Source organism: Danio rerio, chromosome 6 (genome assembly GCF_049306965.1).
Source record: "Danio rerio strain Tuebingen ecotype United States chromosome 6, GRCz12tu, whole genome shotgun sequence".
Taxonomy (NCBI): domain Eukaryota; kingdom Metazoa; phylum Chordata; class Actinopteri; order Cypriniformes; family Danionidae; genus Danio; species Danio rerio.
This window is the reverse complement of record NC_133181.1, coordinates 24,476,571-24,502,413: the sequence shown is the minus strand read 5'-3', so window position 1 is coordinate 24,502,413 and position 25,843 is coordinate 24,476,571. Positions and strand designations below refer to the sequence as shown.

The following is a 25,843-nucleotide window of genomic DNA, read 5'->3' as shown; positions in this document are numbered from 1 at the left end:
ATTGTTAAACCACACAAAACTGAGCTAAACTGAACTACACTATTTTAATTTACTATGATCTTTTATGTAAAGCTGCTTTGACAAAATCTAGATTGTAAAAGCGCTATACAAATAAAGGTGAATTTATTTGAATATATAAACCATATAAATAAATAAATAATGAGGCTATTTAAAAAAAAAATTATTTAATATTTATTAAGAAATGCAAAAATCATACTTTATTAAAAATATTAATGATGATAATGATTATTATTAGATGATTATTGTTATTATTAAGTAGAATATTGTTGATTTATTTTTTATTTTTAAAGTCTTTTACTATTTAACACATGAAAACCACTGCAGAAATATTCTAAACAATAGGCCCATGTCATATTCAGTACAGATATGTCATAAATAACCTACAATAAATTAAAAGCATTAACGTGTGGTATGTTTTTTGTTTTCACAAGCTTTGTGAAAAGCTGTGAACAGCTCCAGGGGGCGCAAGTAATTTATTAAATACGGAATAGACTCACTCAACATCTCCTACCACAGCAAATTCTGTTTTTACTTTTGATACTTGACACCAGCTTATCAGGAATTTATGGTGGCCGAGAGAGCTTAATGTGCTGCAATTTACGAAAACATATGCAATTACAAAACAACCCGGCAAACTAAAAAAAGATCTTCATCTATTTGACAGCCCACGTGCTACAAATCCCCACAATGCATACACATTAAAAAACGCACTGCATTTCCTCAAAGCGCAAACAACTTACAAAAACACTTGCATTTTCTCACAACACAAAAATAATCACAACGGAAAAAATTAAGGGGGTCCTAAAACATAAAGGATGCTGCTGTGCCGTGACTATTGTTCAATGAAGTTGTAGGTGATCATAGATCGTAACCTTAATAGTCGGGTCCGTCACGGTTCATTTAGGGCAGGGGTCTCAAACTCGCGGCCCTCAGTGCAATATTTTGTGGCCCGCGCCGACCGCTGTACATTGACAGAATCAGCGGAGTGGGGAGAGAGAGCGCTCCCCGCTCCGCTGATTCTATCCGTACACAGCGGTCACTGGCATTCCCCGCCCGCCCTGTAAACAAAGGGGCGGGGATGCCGGTGACGTCACCACACACCCCGCCCCTTTGTTAGACGCTGTGTAAGGCAGGAAGTGTTAGGAGGGAACTCGCGCCGGCCAGAACCAAGGTAAGCTGTTCCCGCCCCTGCCTACCACTTAGCTACCTATCTGCAGCCTGCCACCTACCTAGCTACAGTCTGCATCTTATTTATATTATAGGTAGATACAGACTGGTACAGACTGATGTGACTGGAGTGGGGTGGGGGTGTTTTATTTATACATATATATACGCCTTTTTTTTAGGTGAGGGTAGGCATGTGCACACATAGGGCTCAACCTGTGCAGTGCACATGCCCTTTTTAGTCTTGGATAGAAAGTGCCCCTCCAAAATGATCAAAAGTGCCCTCGCGACGCGGCACACCTTCGGTCCCGCCCTTCAGTAGGCGCGCGACAACATCGCTCTTGAGTACGCGCGCGACAACACAGCTGATCAGTACGCGCGCGATAACACAGCTGATCAGTACGCGCGCGACAACACAGCTGATCAGTACGCGCGCGATAACACCGCTCTTCAGTACGCGCGCATCCACTCTGCAGATCTGCACCAATCCCCCCCCCGGAGTATACTCTGCACGGGCCTGGGTGAGGGAATGGAAGTTTTGAGTGAGATCCCCCAAGCCATACTGAGGGTCTCAACTGCTTCCGCTCTAAAGCCAAATGTGGTTCAGATTTGTGAGAAGAAGCGCTGTCAAGTCTCTGGCAGCAAGGAGTAGGCAAAAGATGCCATGTTCAGAAGAACTGTTCATAATCTTTACTCAATGTTTTATTAATGTTCAGGACACTTCATGTTCAGAAGAAATAATTAAAACTGTTTATAATGACATTTGAGGACTTTTTTTTTGTGAAATCCCTTATGCGGCCCAGCCTCACCCAGACTTTGCCTCCTGCGGCCCCCAGGTAAATTGAGTTTGAGACCCCTGATTTAGGGTCTCCTTGAAATGTTTCCGTTGTGTTGTGAGCAGAGGTGGGTAGTAACGCTGGTTACATTTACTTCATTACATTTACTTGAGTAAAATTATTGGGTAACAAGTACTTTTTGAGTACATTTAAATATGTGTACTTTTACTCTTACTCAAGTAAATTATTAGAGAAAAATCATTACTCTTACTTTGCTTCATTTGGCGGCGTTCCTCCGTTACTGTCAAATGATAATAAATACGATCCATATGACTTGTTTACAAATCTTGCGAGGCGCCGCATTGGAGAGGTTGTGAGTTTGCTATAGAGATGCATCTCCCACTTTCAGTAAGAGCATGCGTGCCTAACTTTACCTTGGAATATTGGCTGAAGTATATATGAAGTTTATACTGCGGTTCTGCCATGTCGCCATCTGTGGTTCCAAAAAAGACAATTACACCATCTGTGCAGTGAGTTTATTGGACCACATCACCCGGCCTCAAGTTCAGTCTCTGTTTTTACTCTAAGGCCATACTCACACTAGGTGCAGTTGCCTCGAACCGGGCCAAAGCACGCTTGTCCCCCCTCGCATCTCCCCCGACGGCCTGCACTCACACCACAATTGGGCCTCGGCACGCTTACGTCATTGCTGCTGTGCTGTTCAGTGAGAAGCGCTCTCACTCAGCAGCACAGTGGAGATTGCTCTTGTTGTATCGTGTCAGTCTTTGATATGCAGTGACATGCAGTCAAATATTTCGCCAAACAGTCCTTAGGGATGCGATGACACGCAGTCAGATATTTCGCCAAACAGATCCGCCACTTTTGGCGCTCATAATCATAAAGCTCTTGTGCTGCAGAAATGAGGAGGACTGCAGAAGGTGCGCAGCTGTCATGCAGTGAGAGGTTTGCGTCTTTAATAAACTATGGCAGTTTGCGTTTACTGAACAGTAAGAAAGATTAATAAATTCATATGAAACAGTCCCTTAAAAGTCAAGTCACTGCTCGCCTTTAGTTTCGGGCTTTGCCGCATTTTGCACTCACACTACAAACGTACTGCGACAAAGCCCAAGTGAACCGCGCTCAGGCCCACCTCCTCCAACCGGGCCAGGGCCGGCCAAGTGAACCGTGCTTGAGCCCTTCACACTCACACTCACACTTCTCAAACAATCCGGGAAACGGGCCTGGGCACGGTACGGATGGCATAGTGTGAGTAGGCCCTAAGATGTCAACAGGAATAGTTTTATAATGCGATGCATGCATCGAACTGATATTGCAACATATACATGAATGACAGCTCCACCTGAAAAAACACGTTGTGGTAAGTTATTCCAATTTGAGCCTTATTAATGGTAACTATGAGATAACTAAAGAAACTTCTGTTTAATGGAGTAACTGGTTAGCCCTGCACACATTAGTCATTTAACCATTAAAAATATAACATTTACACATTATTTTTTAACATAAAATGGTATACATATTATATATTATATTATTAACAGAAAGATTTTATCAACACATTTCTATAGTTTTAATAACTCATTTCTAATAACTGATATATTTTATCTTTATATTTATCTTTATATACTTTATATTATTTTTCAAATGACATTTAAAGACTTAACCAGGTTAATTCAGCAAGTTAGGGTAATTAGGCAAATCAATAATGATGGTTTGTTCTGTAGACAAGCAAAAGACATATTGCTTAAGGGGGCTAATAATATTGAACTGAAAATAGTTTTAAAAACTGCTTTTATTTTAGCTGATATAAAACAAGTAAGACTTTCTCCAGAGGAAAAAATATAGAAAATACTAGAAATACTATGAAAATTTCTTGCTCTGTTAAACATCATTTGGGAAATATTTGGAAATAAAAATTCACAGGAGGGCGAATAATTTTGACTTCAAATATATATATATATATATATATATATATATATATATATATATATATATATATATATATATATATATATATATATATATATATATATATATATATATAACTAGTAATTATTTACTTGAGTAATTTTTTCATCAGATACTTTTTTATTTTTTAATCGAGTAACCTTTAAGATTGTTACTCTTACTTTTACTTGAGTAAAAATTTCTGCAAATACTTGTACTTTTACTTGAGAATAGATTTTGGATACTCTACCCACCTCTGGTTGTGAGCAAATGCAGTGCATTATTGTAAAATTGTCACCTTAGAATTATAAGGTTATATCTGACATTTATGTCAAAATTTAGTTATTCACATATTCTTATTAAATGACAAATTATTTACATTATCCAATGTTTTTTAAGTTGTTTACATTTTAAGACTTAAATAAAAAAAAAATGTTACACACATACTGTTTGCTATAATGGAATGCAAAACTTTGAAGCTCAATATCTCAAAATCCTTCAGAACGCAGATAGAACATTATAATTCCAAGGTGAGGAAATGTTTATATTAATGTGTATAGAGTATAAAGATTGTACAGTGTATGTTTATGTACAGCACCTCTGTTAAATGGTGATGTTCAGAACCCTGATAGATTAGGTTATCCAATCATGTTTTTCTATGAATGGGAATTTAGTAAAACGGCAAAAGTTGTTTTCAATCAATTGTATACTTTTCTAATGTCAAAACATCTTGTGTGGGAATATTGCCTTGTGGAAAAAGGTTGAAAACCATGTAATCTTCATGAGATATTGTGTATTTTAAAGTTTTTCACAGCTAAATGTATGAGCAAAGAGAGAGATCTGAAAATAACAATTCAGGGATTACAAGTTTGTTTCTTCATATGGTAGCATAACATCATGACCAACTCTCAATAACAATAATGCACACTTGGATTCAGGCATTAATGTGAACCTGAGTTCAAGTCTGTAAGCAAAGACAAGGTTTTATGACTCATCATATTTCAACATGACTAATATTAAGCAGGCGGCAGTTTAAACTTGTCACAGTGGCGGGATCCTGCAGGCAAGGATGGGATGTACCTCAACACGCTTACATGAACTTGTCAGTGATATGGAAAGGCTAATATGTTGACTTTCAAAGTTACATACCTGACCAAATTTATGGAGGAAAATTACACATTAGTATTAAAATTAATAAAATGTGTGTGAAATTGTCATGTACACTAAAACTGAGACAATGTCATTTACAAAAACACTTCTGCAAATCCACAATTTTAAAGTCAGTTAAGATATCAATACCTGTTTTACTCTACTGAAGTAATGCATACATCCTCATCCTTGTCTCTCATACAAGATAAAATATTTGTAATTCCAATGGTTGAAAAAATGCACTAGGCCATATTTTGAAATATATGACACATTTCATTTATGTTAAATCCAAGCATGAACTTGAATGTGATCTGTAATTAAAATGCATCATCATATCATATTTCGATAAGGGCAAAGTCTCCAGTTTCTTACTTATTTATTTTTTAAATCTCATTTGATCAGTGACTTACATCTCTCCTGCTTATACATCCCACTAGTTTCTTTACTTAGCGATTTTAAAATAAAATAGTTACTATAGTTTTCCTGTTATATTCTGTTGCAGATTTTTCCCTTGTGCTTAGGCCACACACTTTCAATAGTTAAACGCATATTGACTTGTAATATTATCTAATTATTTACCAGAAACTGTAAATCCAATTTCATAAACCACCCTAAACCACCCATTAAAGCAAACGCACATACTGTACCAAAATCTTTAAGGTAAACCACAAGCACACATTAGAGATTGTATGATGCAATTTTTAGTGCCAGAGTAAAAGCAATTTTAAAGTGTTTGTTTTACATATTACTCTGTATTAGATAAACATGTTACATGTATGCAACACTGCCATCAACTGTACAACAATGAAAATACTTTTTGTTTTATTTATGATGATTTTCAAAGAGCTTTTTTCAAAGAGCTGATTTTCTACGGAGCTGTCTCTGCCATTCATTCTGCATTTTGTATCATTAAATTAGAAACTCATACTAATACTCCGTTAATTTAATTTAATATAAGTTAATGTACACATTGAGCCCCAAAAGCAACTAAAAAGTACAAGAAAAAATACACACCAAAACATTTCAGTTTCTTAAGAAATTTCTCATGAGAAGCCAACTTTGAAATCAGCTAAAATAAAGACATTAATCTCAATTGTTAATACAGTGTAGAATTGTGTGCAGGAATAACTTTTCCAGTGTCATTCTTCAATGAATTCTCTTAACAAGATGGGCGGAGGATACAACAGACATGAGAACATATGGGACAGCAAACAAGACGTGCTCACTGTGGGTGTAATATGTATTCAATTCATTTCAAGTTTACTTGTTATGTAGGATTCGTTGTATATAAACATAGTGGAACTGCAGTTATTACAGTATATTGTGTCCTTCCCAAAATTATAACATGTAATAATTAGTGCTTAAAGATTAATCACAATTAATCACATCCAAAATAATAATTTGTTATAACATCATATATGTGTGTGTGATGTATATTTATTATATATGTGTATGTAAATACACACATGGATGCATATATTTGAAAAAAAAAAACATTTTTATAAAAACAATATATGTGTATGACACAAATTATATATAAATTGAAAAATCTAGATAACAAAATACCTTTGTAGAGTTTAGATTTGATATATTTGAGTTTCACATATACAAAAAAATATATGTACAGTATATAATTTAAACACGTATATAATGTAAAAACTAACTTTTATTTTGCATATGATTAATAATAATTCATCATTGCCCAGCACTAGTAATATAATTATAAAACTGAATTAGCATAGCAGCAGTACATAATTTAATTGCACAAGAGATATTATTGTTATGCGAGAAAGAACGCATTTGATTAGTTGAATTTAACTGTATCCTACAGCTACAGTATGTGGTGCATTGTATGTATTTTCTTGACCTGGTATGAATTCTGGAATTTATTAGAATTTATTAGTGGATGCATTACAGTAATCCAGTCTAGATGTCATAAAAGCATGAACTAGCTTTTCTGTGTCCCAGATTGTTTCTTAGCTTAGCAATATTTCTGAAATAAAAGAAGGCTGTGTTTGTGACATGGTGGATATGACTTTCAAAAAGTAACTTGCTGGCTAATTTACAAGATTTTTTGACAGTAGAACTACTGTAATACTAACATTGCATTCCTCTAATTGCAGGTTGAGTTCTAATTAAATACTAATAAGAAATACTCAAGTTTTCTCAAAATTTAATAGAAGAAAATGGTTGGTTATCCAGTCTTTCACATACTTAAAACACTTAGTTAAATTAGACAGTTTAGATTTCATCAGGTTTGTTGAAATATATAATTAAGTATTATCTGCACAGCAGTGAAGGCTAATCCTGTGTCTTCTAATAATGTCTCCCAGGGGCAGCATGAATATTGTAAATAGCAAAAGGCCTAAAAGGGTCTTTAAAAAGATTCTTGAGCCACTCTAATCACTTTAGTTTTCTTGTGAGTTTACCTCTCCCCCGGGTCCTGGCTTGCATTGTCCGAATAAAATTGTTGTTATTAGAGGAGTTCAAATGTTTGCCTGAAAAGGTTTTACCTCGTCTGGCCCACTAAGACTAATAATGAATGTTTTTACTGTTATAAGCAGGGGCATGCCATTGCGAATTGTCCTGTCTTAAAATGAAACCAGCAGCATCCATGGAGTGTTGTTTTTTTTTTATTCAGTTACTGCATTACCAAGTGATGCACATTTTCTGCTGAAAGGTTGGATTACTTTATCAGGAGAGCCAGGTCTTCTGCATCCCTTATTTTTTACATCTAATGTTGACAGGTATGTACACTTGCCAGTAACCGAATCCAGTAATTCCCCCTGCTCCACTTATTTGCTTATTCCTGTGACTAGAATAATGAACCCTATTGACATTTATGCAGAATGATTATGTATGAGTTTTTAAATACAGCTGTTCGAACTGTAGTTCTGCCTAATGACTAATCTGTAAAACCATCCTTCTGCTATATTATACCAAAAAGGGAAATAAGGGCAGTTATATTAGCTAAAACTGTGGGAGAGCATTGCTATTATGTGATTGTATTGTATTGCAATATGGAGCAATTTATTGTTAAGATAAATCAAAAATAATACACAGAAATCTTAAAAATAAAATTATTTAATTACAATAATTATTTATGGTTACAAATGAATTAGTTACAAATAACTGTATAAATGATAAAACATGAAATGATAAAAACACATGATATTTATTGTACCAAGCTACTAAAATAAAGTTACCCAAGTGAGAGGGAGTGACAGGGGGAGGGAGAGAGAGAGACAAACAACAGAGAGAAGGCCCCAAAGAGAACCTGATAGCAGTAGACTCAGAAAAGAAAAACTCCAGAGCAGGAGAGGAGCAGACAGAGCAAAGATTACCACCTATTTTGCATCTTTCTTGACCATGTGACCTAAGCCCAATTATTTATACATACAAACTGACCAATAAACATGTGACCATATTGTAAAACGCCCAAATTCCAGACACATATTAACCATTACCCGATTTTACTAGTATCTGCCTTTGGAATCTGTATGAACCTTCTTGGTGAAAAAGACATTCATTAATTTTCTTGTCAGCTTAGTCCCTTTATTAATCCAGGGTCGCCACAGCAGAATGAACCACCAACTTATCCAGCACATTTTTACACAGCGGATGCCCTTCCAGCCGCAACCCATCTCTGGGAAACATCCACACACACATTCACACACTACGGACAATTTAGCCTACCCATTTCACCTGTACATCATGTCTTTGGACTGTGGGGGAAACCGGAGCACCCGGAGGAAACTCACACGAATGCAGGGAGAACATGCAAACTCCACACAGAAACGCTAGTTGAGCCGAGGATCAAACCAGCGACCCAGCGACCTTCTTGCTATGAGGCGATAGCACTACCTACTGCGTCACTGCGTTGCTGGTGAAAAAGACATGTTTTTCCATAAACACAAATGCACATGGTAACTTAAATTCTTACAAACACAGAGCAAATGCTTTATTTACTTTAAAATCAAGAGCAAAGGCAACTAAGGTCAGGGTACAAGTGAAGCTGAAGAGATATAGACATAATGGGCCACACACAATTATCATGCCTACTCCTTTACACACAGTGAATTTAACACTTCTACAACAGTGTTTTGCCCTGTCTGACTGTCTGTCTGTCTTTATCTCCGGAAGGCATAATGACCCCGAGAGAGACATAACCCGCAACTCACCACCTCGGAGCTCGCATCTCTATGCCACATGCCTATTTTAAAGAGTCTGGTCATACACTGTCCACCGGTAGATCCTATCAGAATGATCACATGGTCCTGAGACATCAACACTCCACAACAGGATCCAAATCCCTGCAATTCTGAGGCCCACTGCAACGTGACATAGGAGTGCAGTTTTTTTGGTAACACTTTACAATAACAGTACATGAATAATGATGTATTAATATGTAAACTAAACATTACTTTATTATGAATTAATGATGAGTTAAGGTATGCACTAATCATGAATTAACTTTAACTACAACATGAATCACATGAGTTCATGTGTAAATAACGACCACCCTTATTACTTGTTAGTACATGTTGTTAATTATTGTATTAATTAACATTTTTAAGTTTTTAAAGTAAATTTTTCAAGTTTAAGCTAAATGTAACCAACATGAACTCATGAGCTGTTAATGTATAGTTATTTCGTGACTTTACTTGGAGGGGCACATCACTATTAATTCATCCCTAACTACTCATGAACTCCGGTTCATGTTGATCACTGTTAACCCTTACTGTAGATTATGCAGTAAATAACTGTAAAATAGCCAGTGTTTAGCTGTAATGAAAAGAAACAGTATTTTACTGTAAAAGGAGCAGGATTTGTATGAAATTCTGTAGTGCAAAGAATAAATTACAGTAATTTACTCTATGTACCATTACAGATATTTACTGTGATAATAAATGGTAAATTACTGTTCAACCATTACTGCCCCATCTATTCTGATGCTTTATGTTGCTATTTTATATTTATTTTATCTCTGTGTTTTCTTTGGTTCCTTTTATGTTTTTAACATTGAGTATCAGGAGTCAACCAATGCCACATAGCTTATTAAAAGGAAAGTGTAAGATATGGACGAAATGCATTTAAAGGCAAAAATATTCACACAGAGCAAAGAAATTGTCACAATATTTTTTTATAACTTTTTTTACTTTTTCTATAATTAATCAAATTTAATTGCCTAGTTTGACCTATAGTTAAGATTTTAAATTGCACTTTCAACTGAATATTAGTATTTTGCTAAATAACTAGTAAAAATGTGTTATTAAAAAATATATATATATATATATATATATATCTTAAACAACACGCACATACATTTTTGCAGAGACTCAATGAATTTGTCTGGAAAACTGGCAAGTAAAAGTGCCATTAACAGTATAAAGGCTTTCCTAAATAAATGTATAAACCATGATATTTGTTGTGTTTTTTATTATTACTACAGATTTGGAACGACATGAGAATCAGATTATTTATTTATTTATTTTTTTCTATGGATGAAGTTTATATTATAGTATATTTTTATCGTTTTTATTAAACAATATGTGCATAACTGTGATAAATGTAGGCAGTTGCTTTGAAAATATGCTATGTACCAGGGGTGTCAAACTCCTGGAAGGCCACAGCCTGGTAGAATTTAGTTCCAGCCCTGCTTCAACACACTACCTTTAGATTTAGTTTGATCAGGTGTGTTTAATTAGTATAACTGCACTGTTACTCTGTAGATTGTGCAGTAAATAACTGTAAAAAAAACAATGATTTAGGCATTACCACACACTCCCACAGGCTGTCCGTCTTATTCTAAACACAAAGGTGTTAGAAAGAGTTTTCAGAAAATGCTGGCCCTTTAAGAAAGCCAGGTGTTTGATTTGTTTACTGCTGAGTGTGCTCTATTCTCTGTCTATCAATTCAGATGTTGAGTCTGATATGTTTTAGGCTTTAAATAAGAATCTTAAATGAGTAAGTAAAATGTGTTCAAATGTTTTTGAGGGTTTCTAAAATAAGGCTGTGTTTTAAGTTATATTGTTGTTATCTTGAACTGTGTACTTGAAAGCTACATTGTTAGCTAGTCAGCCTCTCCTCATATAACTTCTTACATTACTTTTGTTTAAGTTTAAGTATTTATTGGATATTGCATACTGCCATAATGTACAGATGCTAAAAGTTGTATGTATCTTTCTGGCAACTAAGCCAAAATTAAATTCCATCACCTCAGTAAGGTAACATGTGCACATCATCACAGGGAATCACAAAAACATGATACACATAGCCATCCACACACAAAAGCTCCCCTGTCCGGTCCCAGGTTGTGAGTTTGTTGCTAAGTATTTTTCAGAGCTGTGTTTCCACCTATGAATTTATATTTGAAACAATAAAAAAAGTTTGTTGTCATGAGATAATTATAACAATAAAAGATTGGATCCTTTGGTTTTTCAGTGTTGCCAACTTTATTTTTGTTTTCTATAATTATTTTAAACTTTTTGAGATTTGACAGAGCTTTTAATTATTTAAAACTTTAAAATTTAAAATAATTATTTTGTTTTTTGCTGTTCAGTTTTTTTTTTTTTTTTTTTTTTTTTTTTTGCATGGTCAGCATTGAGGAGAGAGTAACACATTTCACTGCAGCACTTTGTGTGTGTGTTTGTGTGTTTATTGGATATGTGATTGTGATAAATGTTAGCAGTTGCTTTAAAAGTATGCTATATACCAGGCGTGCTTAATCCTGTTCCTGGAGATCTACCTTCCTGCAAATTTCAGTTGCTATCCATATCAAACACACCTAAACCAATTAATTAGGACCTGAACACCACTTGATAATTACAGGCAGGTGTGTTTGATATGGGTAGCAACTGAAATCTGCAAGAACGTAGATCTCCAGGAACAGGATTAAGCACCCCTGCTATATACCATGGGGGTCAAACTCCAAGTTACTGGAGAACTGCAGGGCAGCAGAGTTTAGTTCCCACCCTTCTTCAACATTACCTGTAGATTTCTAACGAGCCTTAATTAGTTTTATCAGGTGTGTTTAATTAGAGTTACAGCTTAAAGTCCCAGTCACACTGCACTTTTCTCCCTTTAGACTTCCATTCATACGCATGTGAATGCTGCAGACCTGGAATGCATGCTCATGCGACAAATTTTACAGTTTGCAGCATTGGAAAGTTCAAGCTTGGAGAACTCTGAACTGCGAAATCATATCATGTGATTGCTTGAGACTAATCAAAGATCAAACCATGACCTCTCTGAGCAAAAATTATGGACCAGTTGCTTGCTTTTTCAATCTCTAAATATTTTGTTTAATCCCACTCCTTTTCGCAGAGCCATATGAGAGAATTTTGCATGCTTAAACGTTAGTTTGACTGCAGCCTTGCTGTGCAGACCTGGGGCTCTCAGTAATATGCAAGATGATATTTATATCTGCTGATTTCTTAATTTTGTTATACATTTTCTGTTTTATATTTGTTTGCTGCCCAAACAATAAAATAAATTTGTCAGAATTTACAACTTAATTTAAAGAATTAATAACAGGTAAGAATACTAATTAATTTTAGTAACACCTTGACATACTATTGTGTATGCAGTATAATGCTGTGAGTTGTAACACTACAGTACAGTAATTAACTGTACACAGTTTCCAGTTAGTTACCACTACTGCTCTATTACAGTGATTAACTGGCAACACTGTTGCCAGCTACTCACTGCAATGGTTCAGTTACAGTAAACAACTGGCAACACTGTTGCCAGCCACTCACTGTAATGGTTCAGTTTCAGTAATTAACTGGCAACACTGTTGCCAGTTACTTACTGTAACCAAACTTTTACAGTGAGTAGCTGGCAACAGTGTTGCCAGTGTTCTTCTGTAAAAAAGCCTGGTAAGGTCTAACAGTGATGTTGACAGAACACTTTTCTATTGTTATTCAGTGAAAACTGACTAGTTGGACATGTATAAGGAGTTCATGAGTAGTTAAGAATGGATTAATGATGATGTACCCCTCCAAGTAAAGACACAACATAATTATACATTAACATATCATGAGTTCATCATGGATAAATTAAGCATAAACTAATGTGGTAATTAATACAGTAATTAATAAACAATCATGTGCTAACAAGAAATTAAGGTAGCCGTCATTCACACATGAACTCATGTAAATCAAGTTGTTGTTAAAGTTAATTCATGATTAGTGCATACCTTAACTCATCATTAATTCATAATAAACTAATGTTTAGTTTACATATTAATACATCATTATTCATGTACTGTTACTGAAAATTGTTACCGGTTTTTCCACCCACCGAATTGATTGACAGCCGTGTATTAACTGTAGTAGCACATAAAATCATATCCACAAGACAGGATGTGCGCAAAGCAACTGGGATTAAAAGATTTGTTCAGCTCTCTGTGATCATCTGCATGTTTTCAAACATTTTTAAAACTGAGCATGTTTGTTATAAAGTCAGTAAAATCGCTACATAATTCAACACGACAGCCTTAGGACAATTCTGTCAGGACAATTATGAAAGAAGACACGTCTTTAATCAGGTATATTTTGTTCATTATCATAACAGATGTGAATAAAGCAGTGGATACACTTTCTGATACATGTGGTCCAGAGTCAGACACACACTCCTTAACCTTAACTCCTTAACTTAACCAGTTAGAATTTTTGGCTTGTCATTCCTAAACTTATTCCGCAACCTTGTGTTTGTTTAACTAGTTTTGTGTAACAGTCCTCAGGCTTTGATGGTACCATGACTCTGATCATCAATAATTATTGTTTTTCTGTTAACGCTAAGTTCATAAGGCATGTGCACATTAAGGCAGGACATTAAAAGCAAACACACAACATGTCATAAAAATATAGTTAAGTTGTGAAGCTAGCTTGTAGTGTGTCTGGTAAATAACCTTTTTCTGGAGAAACAGTACATAAACAGTCAACTGTACATAAAGAATATATATAAAGAAACATCATAACGAACACATATTTAATGCTTATAGGTGAACTAAACCTCGAACGTGCCCTGCTCTGGAACAGGTCATGTTGAAAACCTAATTTGTCATAGCAACATAGGCCGTGTATGCACATACTGTACATGGGTATTTTTATACTTTTTTCCTGCCATCATTAAATAAAAAAAATTCTGTCCACATGAAAAATCAAAAACACACTTTCAAGCACTGTCAAGTAAATGCTGAATCAAAAGGCAACATTTAAAGTCTTAGGGCCCTATCATACACCCGACGGTGCATGATAGGCACAACGCAATTGTTGTTTGCTAGTTTCGGCTTGGCGCAAGAGTCGTTTTGACGTTTTGCATCACGTTGTTTAAATAGCAAATGCATTTGACTCACATGTGCGCCCATAGGCGTTCTGGTCTAAAAAAGAAGACGTGTTGAGGCGCATTACTGGTGCTTTGCTATTTTGAGAAACTACTGTATAATAGAATGATCTATAGACCAGAACAGAGCCGGTCTAAAGTCTAGCGCAAAGAGTGTTACAGTAGTTGTGCGCCTCGCTTACACACTGCTTAATACAGACCGAATGTAAATTAATATGCAAATATCTTTTCATTTGAAAAAGAATTAAAATATTAAGGATATATAAATATATAGGATATAATAAGGATATATATAGAATATAAATATAAAGGATTAAAATACTACAAAACATATTATTTTCTAGCCTACATATATATAAAAACTATACTTTCATGCCTTCTGCATCTCGGGGGCTTTCTCAGTTCATTCATAACAATTTGCTTTTGTATAATGTTATTATTATTAAAAGTATTATTTATTATATGCATATTTATATTTATTTTCTTAAAAACAAGCTTAGATTTGCTCACCTATCAGGTTGTTGACCATATGGGGCACAGCATGTGTATTTGGATGTAACTCAGTTTTTTGACCACACTTCGTTATTATTGCTAATTTATTTGTTTGCTGGAAATTAGAACTGAATTTAGAAATAATTTTGAAACAAATCTTTGCACTTAACGAATGAAATTAATTACTTATAGGCTAATGGATGTCTGTGCATACAACAAGTTTTCCTATCCACAAGAGTGAAAGTGAAAGTAAATAATGAGGAGGCCTTATCTCTCATTCTCGCACTGTAGATGCTCAGTTTAACTGTTTTCTTGCTAGTGAAATGCTCAGTTTCAGAGCACTTACAGAGTCCGTCATGTAAATAGCAAATGCGCTATGGCGCAACGCAACTGAGTCGTAAAGGGAATGGGAGATGTGACTCTGATTGGTTTATTCTCAAAACACACCTTAACTCATTACGAAAATAAGCTCAACCCTTTTTTCAACCCACAGCACAAAATGGATTTTTCCATCCTTATATTAGCAAAAGTGGATTCTGACACACCCTTAATGCTTTTGTGCCCTGCGCTTTGCACTTTGTGCATGGATCATCAAAATAGAGCCCTTAGAATAAAGCCATGTTTGCCAAACAGAAAGGAGAAAACAGCGAGAAAGCTGACGTCATAAGGAAAATCTCCAGATATTGTAGCCACATTACCACACAGTTACCAGTGTAAGGCTTGAAGCTTATGCTGCTATTCTGAACCAATAGTCGGAAACAGAAAGCAGTTGAAGGATAGCGTGTTTAAATGCATTATTTATCTGACTCCATTGTAATTAATCTGACTCCATTATAGTTGTTATCATCATTGATAAAGAGAAAGAATCTCAATGTCTTAAAGCAGGCAAAGTTGTTTATTAAGTTACATGTTTAAATATACAGACATTAGAATGACACAAACTAACATACTGTATAAAGAAATTAGCTGTAACATATGCACTGCTGAGCAACAAAGACAGTGAAACTGCCTTTGTTAGCATATGAGGCTACGCACTGGTGTGCGGGAGATGCAGAGTAAAAGCCATTTTCCCAGATCAACAGTTAGCTTTCCCTATTATACCCTGAGCAAAGCATTGTCAAACATGAGTGAAAACCAACCCCCAAAACCAGCTGAACGTGAGAAGAAAGTTGAAGAGATGAAGTGGGGGAGAAGTACATTAACATACTCTCCTCAAGCCATGACCCAACAATAGTAAATATATTGTAGATTGAAATACAATTGATCAATGTCTCTGTTAATTTCATCACTACAACACTGAAGTCATAAACTGTCAAATGACACCAAACATGACAAAGTTATCTGAAAGAAGAACACAAGCAGATGAATTGTGTATGGTGAAGAGCACATGGTTACTGTAAGCAAATGGCAGAGATGTGTATCGGAGCTGTGAGGAACTCTGCCTCACCAGGAGGACCCATCCCATGCTTGGAATGTCTCAGTAGTCCTTCATTAGCATAGAAGGAAAAGTATATCATATTTTCTCAGCTTACACCAGAGTGTCTGAAAATCATCTCCCTATTTGCAAATTTCAAAATTACAAAACAGTTTGTTCCCTAAAAGAAAAGTTTGTAGCACTGTTTTCACCTCAGTAAAGGATGCTACATTTTCATCACTTAGTCTTTAGTAGAACAACCATGACTGAGTCCGGCTGACCAGGGAGTGAAAACAGGTGCTGCAACAATAATTATAAAGCAAATTTCATTTTTAATAATTAAAACATGTTGGGAATTTCTGATGAAAATGACTAACCTGTGAATAACCATAATTAATGCCCTTCAATTGTAAAGTGGTGCCACCTGTCATCTCTCAGGGTCAGAGCATCTGGTTTAATGTGACAATAGCTAATGACCTATGGCAAGCCGTTTTAACTTTTATTCTATAGCCCGTACTAGTATCTATTTTCTTGTTACTAGTACTTATATTTTAGATACTAGTATCTTTTCCATTAAGTACTAGTACTTATTTATTAGATACTAGTACTTATTTATTAGATACTAGTACTTATTTATTAGTTACTAGTACTTATTTATTAGATACTAGTACTTATTTATTAGTTACTAGTACTTATTTATTAGTTACTAGTACTTATTTATTAGATACTAGTACTTATTTATTAGTTACTAGTACTTATTTATTAGATACTAGTACTTATTTATTAGTTACTAGTACTTATTTATTAGTTACTAGTACTTATTTATTAGATACTAGTACTTATTAAATAGATACTAGTTCTTATTTATTAGTTACTAGTACTTATTTTAATAGTGACTAGTTACTATTCTGTTGTTACTCGTAATGAATTAAACATTTTCCCATTCATTTCTATGGGATCTCTAATTGAGATATCAACTATTCAGTTTTGACTAGTATGTATTCCAGCTGTGACTAGTGCATATTTTTTATCTACTAGTAGTTAATCATTAGGTACTAGTACCTGTTACTGAGATGCTACTACCTAATTAATAGATACTAGTACTTATGTATTAGATACTAGTCCTTATTCATCAGGTACTAGTATCTATTTAATAGATACTAGTACTTATTTATTAGATACTAGTACTTATTAAATAGCTTACTAATGTTTATTCATGTAGAGTTGATGCTTAACGGATAATCAATTCACTATTTGCTAATGCTTAATAAATGATTCATTATTATAAAAGTGTTACCTGAAAGGTTTTATAAATAGAAGGTATATAAATGACTGTGTTACTGACATTACTACCTTCAGTTTCCAAATTAAGTTGCTTTGCCTTTGCTTTTTTTTACCTTGCTTTTTGGAGATGTTTGTGATTTAGCAGTAAAAAATAGTTTTTCATCCTCTTTTTATGTTTCTTTTTACTGCAGGACACAGAGCCAGAAGATATTTGCACAAAAGAGATGGAGATGGACATTTTCAAATTTTAAAAACATCCATTTCCCACCAATTGATAGATTGGCTGTTGTGTTCAAGCGGTCAACATAAATGACTGTGATTGGCTGAGAAGTTCACCATTTCACTGCTCTTCACTGATGTTCATGGAGTGAAAACACAGATACACACACACACACACACACACACACACACACACACACACACACACACAAACTGGAGTGTTTCAAAACGTCGCATAGTGGATCCATCAGCGTAACACTTGTGTCAGCTTATACACAGACCAGTTGATCAATGTGAAATTCTTAAGTGTCCCTGTATCTGTGATTACACTCAGTAAACAGCAGTGAGTTTGGTGAACTGATGATCTTCACGCCCAATCAGTCTTTTCTGTTGAGCATGTGAACACAATGGCAATATAACAGTGTTTAAAACATGGTCAACAACGCTCAAATGTTAGCAGGAAATGGACGTTTTTAAAATTATAGAACTGATGGGTAACAAAATTAAAATATCGTGACAAAACTAATTACTTTTGCACTTTGAAAAAAATGTTGATAGTGCAAGCATTTTAAATATTACTTTTGCTTAACTCGAGCACTTAAAAGGCAATATAGGATTTGAGGATTTACCTTTTTGTTGCCTCTTTTCCTTCACTGGACTGCAGTACATTTCATTTGGACAGAAAGCTGTTTGCAGAATTGTCAATAAATATATTCTTTGATATTGTGTTTTATAGTGTGTTTTGTAATCTCTTAACTTCATACTTAGAGTCATACAGGTATTTGTTTGAGAAGCGCAGATATAAGATTTCCATAAAATTATGAATTAAAAGATAAAGATTAAATCAACTTAAAAAATTAAGGCAACCAGCTGCACAGCTTTGAGTTAACTGAACTTCTGTTAAGTTGTGCCAACTAATTTATTACAGTTTACTCAACCCCTGTTTAATTTTAGGCAAACTCATAATGACAAGTTAGATGAACTTAGGCTTGAAAGTTGTCATGACTTAAACCAGCCATTACAGTCAACTTAAAAAAATAATTTGGCACAACTTTAACCACTGAAGTTGAGTAAACTCAAAATTTCTTTGCAGCCGGTTGCTTTAGAATTTTAAGTTTACTCAACTTTTTATTTTTTACAGTGTGGCAACAAAACCAGATCAAATACAATCCACTTTATTAAACCTGTAATTTCCACAAACTATACTCAAGCTTACCTGAGTAAAAGCCAAAGTGCAATTTGTGCAACCAGCTTCTGAAGCATATGGCCAATGAAAAGCATGAAGAGCGTTCTCAGTCCAAATGCCTGAAGCTGTGCACATCCTGCAGAAAATGAGACATGAGAGGTCTAGGTGAGGTCTAAACATAAATAGATTACACAAAATGTCTAGAAGTCTACTGAAATGTGTATATTTCATACAAAGTATGAAGCTTATCGGTCAGTTCTTGTCACGTGACTTGCTGTGTGGTTGTGGCATGCTAAAAAGAGGAGATGTTTTCATTTGGGTGTGCCTTGAAATTGCAAGTGCCCATTTTCTTTATGCACGTGAAAGCTGTGCACGATATGTGAACAGCCCCATAAGAAGATAAGCTTCTATTCAAAGTCAGAAGATAACTTCACTTCAGATCCTGCACAAAAATCCAATTTAGCCTGTTAAGGTGTCCTCCTTGGCAATGAGTACTGTCATAGAATGCTTTCTGTTCAAGTTCTTGAACAAGTTGCTGGTCAAATTAAAAGCAGTTAAAGGTTCTTTAGGGACTAGACATGCTGCATTTCACAGCAATATTTTTGTTTTAACTCTTAATGAATTCAAAGTAATGTCTGTATTTCCACTTGGAGAATCAATCACTCTGGTAAGCAGCCATTTCATCTTGCGTTCTCCAGCAATTTAAAAGCGCATGCTTATTAACTGACGTTGAAGTGGAAAACGTAATTTAAATGATTTTTTTTTCTAAAAACTTTATTAGTAACAAAAGTAATGCAATTACATTGACTTAAGTACATTTAATCAAATTACAAGAATTTAAAATGTCATTTGTTACATTACTGCGTTCACAAAAACTGTAATTAGAGTACAGTAATGTGTTACTGTGAAACATGCAACACTCTGGTAAGGACCCATTCCACAAGGGTCATAGTGGCCTCCATGGCCTCTCTTTTGGGCTCTGCCCTTTCAGACATCTGTATGGTGGCACTGTTGGTCTACTCTGCGTAGATTTGTGCGGCATGTGGCCCCCTTTCTGGGGTTCCCAGTTCTTATAACCTAAGTGTGTATTCGTATAGTAAGCAGTGACCCTAACGTTCTGTTTGGACGCAGTGTTGAAGTTCCCTTGAATGGGAACATTTCAACTTAGTTAACTGATAGGAAACAAGACACTGCGTCTACCACCATACTTCCTCCTGCCTGTTACTTCTTTCAAGCAAGATTGAAGTTACAACTGAATGTTCAGTTCCAGCTTTTATACCTGATGGTCTGACAAGTCGTCACATCATTGTCCAATTACATTTCATTGATTTCACAATTTCACATTAATTTAATGTGCTTTAAGACATATAAAAGAAGTGTTCTCTTAGCATTCTGAATGGACACAGTCTCAAACCTATTAGGGAACTATGGTTGCATACGTAACCCGAGACTTTCCTGAGATTGCATTATTAAATTTACATAATGGTCATTCTTCCTGCTATAATATCCTATAATCCCCAGAAATACTCACATAGGGTATTTCATCAGGTTACAGGGTCTGCTGGTTTGTAGATTTATAAAGCAAAAGTTCATTTGACAAGTATTATTTTCAGCACAGTGGAACAGACTGTCATGTGAATGATGTCTAAGAAATGTAGGTGAAAGAGGAAGTGAATATTTTTCATTCCCTACTAAACTCTCAAGTGACTATATTTTTAAAGCATTGTCAAAATGTTCTTGCCCAAGACTCTTTTACTGGAGCCAGGAGGCAAACTGGTGAAATTTTAGGGGTCAAGAAAAGGCAGAGACATCTGTTTACCTATAATTATGTTGGTATCTATTTTTTTCTAAATCTTTCTAATTGTTTGTACTTTTGTGAAAAAGTATGCACACGTTGCATGAGTTAATATTATGTAAAAACAAAATTTTATTTTGAGACATAGTGTACTAATGACAATAGGCATACACACACGAAAGGATAATAAAGCTAAAACTAAAACTCAATCTATTTATATGGATAAGAATGGCATATATGCAAGTATAATGGTTTGCACATATTGTGCATTGCATTATAAGTTATTTTTGGCTGTCATTTTTTGCTTTAGAGTTTACTTGGATATATGCCATTGTTATGCATGGTGACATTAGTACAGTACCTACTAAGAATGGAAAAATAAGACAATGTACATTGATGTTAAATAAAGGTAGAGAAAATAATAATAATAATAATAAGGCCAAAAATAGAGCAGAAATAAATAAAAGTAAAACATATGTATTAAGTAATTAAATGAAATGAAGAGAAAGTAACAATAATAATAAGTTACTAAAAACCATAACAATGTACAAAATAGTCAATCATTAAAGTCTAAGTATAGTTGATTATTAAAGTCTAACGAGGGGTAGACATTTAATCTTTAAAATAAATCATTTACCCTGTGTCTTATATTTTTCTACAGCAGTCATCTGTTATTAAAGGAATGTTGTGATTGGTCATCAGACTGTTGTCTGGATTTCTGTTATTTTGTAACACTGAGTTTATGTTGAGAAAGCGAGTTGGGCTAAATTTGCATGCTCACCACAAAAACATCAAAACTTAATGCATGTGCAACAACATCTTATGCACACAGAATTGTTAATGCGCATTCAACAAGTGATTTTGTTAAAACTATTCACGCAATAAACAACAGAGGGGTGCCAAGGGACGAATGAAGGGATTGGAAAGTAGTCTGGTGCGCTTTTTTATTTGGGGTGGTCTTTGACAATAGGATATGAGGTCAATGTGATGTCAAAGATTGAATGATTGACAGGTGAATGAACCAATGAACAGAACCTAAGGACGTGAAAGACAAGTAGGAGAACAGTATGAGGGGGAAAAACACAAAACAACACACTGTAAAAAACGCAGGGTTCACTCTTAAAAGAAACGGTTCTATATAGAACCAAAAATGGTTCTATCAAGCGCTTCATATATGGAACCCCAAAAAGGTTATGAATAGAACCATTTAAGGGTTCATTAAATAGAACCCCAAATGGTTCTTTGAATTTAAGTTACATGGTTCTATATAGAACCCATTTTAGGGGTTCTCTATTTATTATTGAATTAATGTTATTTATTATTGAATAAAAAATAAAACCAATGCAGAAAATTCAAATTGTTTAAATTTATTCAATTTACTTCACAAAATAAGTTTTAGATAATATTTAAAATTGCACCTCTGCGTACTTTGTATAAGATCTACCTCTAAACATTTTACATTTTTACTATTTAGTTAGTAAACATAATTATCAGCTTAATGGCATTCAACAATCTAGTTCTAATGATTTCACTTAATAATAAACATTTGTAAGCTTGCTTACTGATTGAACAAACGCAAAACTAAACTTTCAAACATCTCTAAAATGATGAAAAATGTATTACAATGCAGATAGAAACAATACACAAACATCCATTAAATAACACTACAATTTCAACAAGTTGACGGTACATGTATGTATTGGTCAGGGCAACATCCATTTTTATACATAATTTTCAAAACAGTTATTGAACAAAGACCTTAATCGCACGCAAAACTTTGCAAAATTATTAGACAAAACACTGAGAACAGCCATTCCACAACCTGTAGCATGTCCATGTTTGCCGGCCTCTCATAACGTAAATAGTTTTGTCCATGGGTGGCACAGTGGCTCACTGGTTAAAACTGTCTCATCACAGCAAGAAGGTCACTGGTTCGAGTCCTGACTGGGTCAGTTGGTGTTTCTGTGTGAAGTTTGAAAGTTCTCCCAGTGTTTGTTTGAGTTTCCTCTGGGTGCTCCAGTTGCCCCCACAGTCCAAAGGCATGCGTACGGTATTGGTGAATTGGCCACAGTGAGTGAAGAGTAATTGTTAATTCATTCTACTGTGGTGCCTCTGATAAATGAGGGAGCAGAAGGATAGTGAGCGAGGATAGTGAAGCCTTGACGCAATCAGGAGAGCTGTTAGGACCTTTGGATTTCTGTAAAACAATATTTCAATGCTGAGTACTTCCTTCTTTCCTTCCCTTCTATTGGGCCATTTCTTTTAAAGATGTTTCTGTGTTCTTCACTAAGTCCTGATATGCAGTATCCTAAATTAAAACATTTTGTTTACTTTGTGTAAGTTTCCAAGTGACACATTTTCAGCAATACAAGTACTTTAAAGTCATCAAAAATACAGAAATACAGTGTAGACAGCTGTAATATATTTTCTATTTAATCTGCATCTCATTTGTTACAGAATTTAATGAAATTGACATTTCTGAGTGACCTCAATTCAGTATGAACATTAAATAAAACAATAAAATTAGAATAAGAACAAAACAAAATAATTGTTTATCAAATAACATACATCATATTTGGCAACTACTTTTATCCAAAGGGACTTAGATTGTGTTTAATCTATACATTTATTAATATGTGAGACCTGGAACACATTTGGCATTGCTAATGCATTGCTTTACCAAATGAGCTTTAAAATGTCATATACACAGATTTTTCATATCTATTTGGCACACAATGTAACAGTGTTTGGTTACTTACAAGCTGTGGCACTCCAAGAAGAAGAAACTGCTCCATTAGTTTCGCAGACCCCTCCATAATCTGTACTCTGGAAAATAGTGTTTCATTTGGTTCTTGACTTATTCGTAAACGGTGTCGCATTCTAGGTCCATCACAATCTGAGGTAGAAAGACAGCATTTGTAGAGTGTGTAAATATAAATTTAAATCACAGAATTAATCTTGACATAAAATGTATTGAAATGAACTTACCTTGTGTTAGGTCCCTCAGAGTCCAGTTCACTTCCTTTTGATCCCATCATTATGAGTTTACCACTGAAATCCTTTCATTTTTACATTTGTTTTGAAGACATTGCAACAAGAAATCCTGTAGGCAAATTTACACCTTTCAATACATATTTCTTCTCTGCAGGACTTTTTATTAAGCAACGACCTTAATATTCTCACTGTATTAAAACAGCAGTAGTAATAGAATATTTTTTGTGATAAATATATTTTTTTCAGTACACAACAACCAACAAGTCTGAATTATGCATGTTATAAAATACAATACTTTACCAGGTGTGCTTGAAGATGATGTCAAACAATTATGGATGTGACGTGTTTTTCTTTAAGCTGGGATCCTTCTTCTTCAAAGCTACTTGTGTGCAGCAGATCAAATTTGGAAACTTAATATGGGTCCCATGACACTTTTCTGTAATGATAAATACAATCTTGAAGTCTTTTATAATATTTATTTCAATTTACTGACCACAATACATTTTGTTTGGATTTTAAAACAATAATACATACCAAGCAAGTTGTATGATGCAGTTCAGTTTCCAGGCTGTTTGAAGAAAAATAAAATATACATTAAAACATTTATTTTAAACTTATTTTGCACTATATGTATATATATATATATGTATATATATATATATATATATATATATATATATATATATRTRTATATATATATATATATATATATATATATATATATATATATATATATATATATATATATATATAATTTCACAATACATTTAGTCTCCATTTTTGTGTCTTTTATAAATAAGACCTGATCTTTCATCTATGGATTGTTAAAATATGTTTGGCTTTTTAAAGGTTTCAATAATATTCAGGGACGACCTGGCCATAGGGAGAACTTGCCACCGTGACAGGCCTCCCGCGCGTGCACAGACTCGGGCACGAATCTGCCTGTGTGGGCACGAGCGGTGCACTGCTATCTTGCGGTTTTATGCAGACTAGCGGGAACGTCTCAAAAGCGGGCAGTAATGTCCACTACTTTGCAGAGTTTAGCTCAATCACTGATAAAACACACACGAACCAAGCTAAAAGTGAGCGTTTGTTCAAGGTTGGAGCTAAAAACAACACGAAAAACACGATGAAATCGGCTCAAATCTAGTTAATTTTAAAATAACATGCACATGCTTCATTCACGCTCTCTCGAAGCTCGCCTTCAAATAACACAGCTGTGTACTGTTATCGGTAATTTAATTAGTAGTACTGACAAACAAGTATAGCGATATTGTAACTTATTTCAAATAAAAAGCAGAACAAATTCAACTTAACAGATTTCTGAACCGAAGGGTGACGACCGAGGTCATCACAAGCACAGTGTTTATCCATATTAACGCTAAAGTTAACCCCATTCAGTCTGTATCACCATTTAACACGAGGGATTTTCTATCAAATAGAAACCTTACTTCATAATACAAAATATTTCACTATATATATTAAATGTACTAAGAGACCTGAATGATGAAGCTGAAATAGTGGACTTCTCCTTTCGAAAAAATTAACCTTCACTCTCGAGGCTCTTCACCACTGGTCGATGACGATGTCCTTGTCAATGAATGACGTCACCAGAGGGCTTTTTTATGATTATTAGTTTCAAATAAATTATTAAACCATAACAACATGTTACTGCACAGTCTAAATAAATTGGTTATTTATTTCACAAAATAATTTGTCAAAAATGTTAAACACAAACTAGGCCTATAAGTTATATGCTATTGTACAAACCTGCATAAAACAATCCCATCATAATGTACACTGATTAAGTTTTTGACCACAGCATTCATTTTATTAGGTTTTGACTCAAAAAGCTTTGTCTCTCTGTGTTATAACTTATAATTATTTTAGAATCCTTACTACATAATTATGTTATGATTCAAAAATTATAGAACCATTTTAATCAAAAAGGTTCTTTGCAGTCCGAGGGTTCTAAATGGAACCATTTTTTGGGTAAAAGGTTCCACTGGCCAAGTATAGAACCCCAAGGTTCCATA

The 25,843-nt window shown here is 34.6% G+C and overlaps 1 long non-coding RNA gene across 2 annotated transcripts; it reads right to left on the bottom strand.

Moving 5' to 3' along the window:
* Nucleotides 1-19,783: 19,783 nt before the first annotated feature.
* Nucleotides 19,784-25,416, bottom strand: LOC108190486 (uncharacterized). Of its 2 annotated transcripts, none has more exons than XR_002457083.3 (6): nucleotides 25,307-25,410; nucleotides 24,342-24,375; nucleotides 24,108-24,243; nucleotides 23,802-23,916; nucleotides 23,573-23,709; nucleotides 19,784-23,010 (listed from the first exon to the last, which is right to left on the bottom strand). It is a non-coding gene; the product is annotated as an uncharacterized lncRNA (long non-coding RNA). The 2 variants fall into 2 exon arrangements; XR_001799728.4 differs by having other exon boundaries at nucleotides 20,866-23,121; nucleotides 25,307-25,416.
* Between the last annotated feature and the right edge of the window lie 427 nt (nucleotides 25,417-25,843).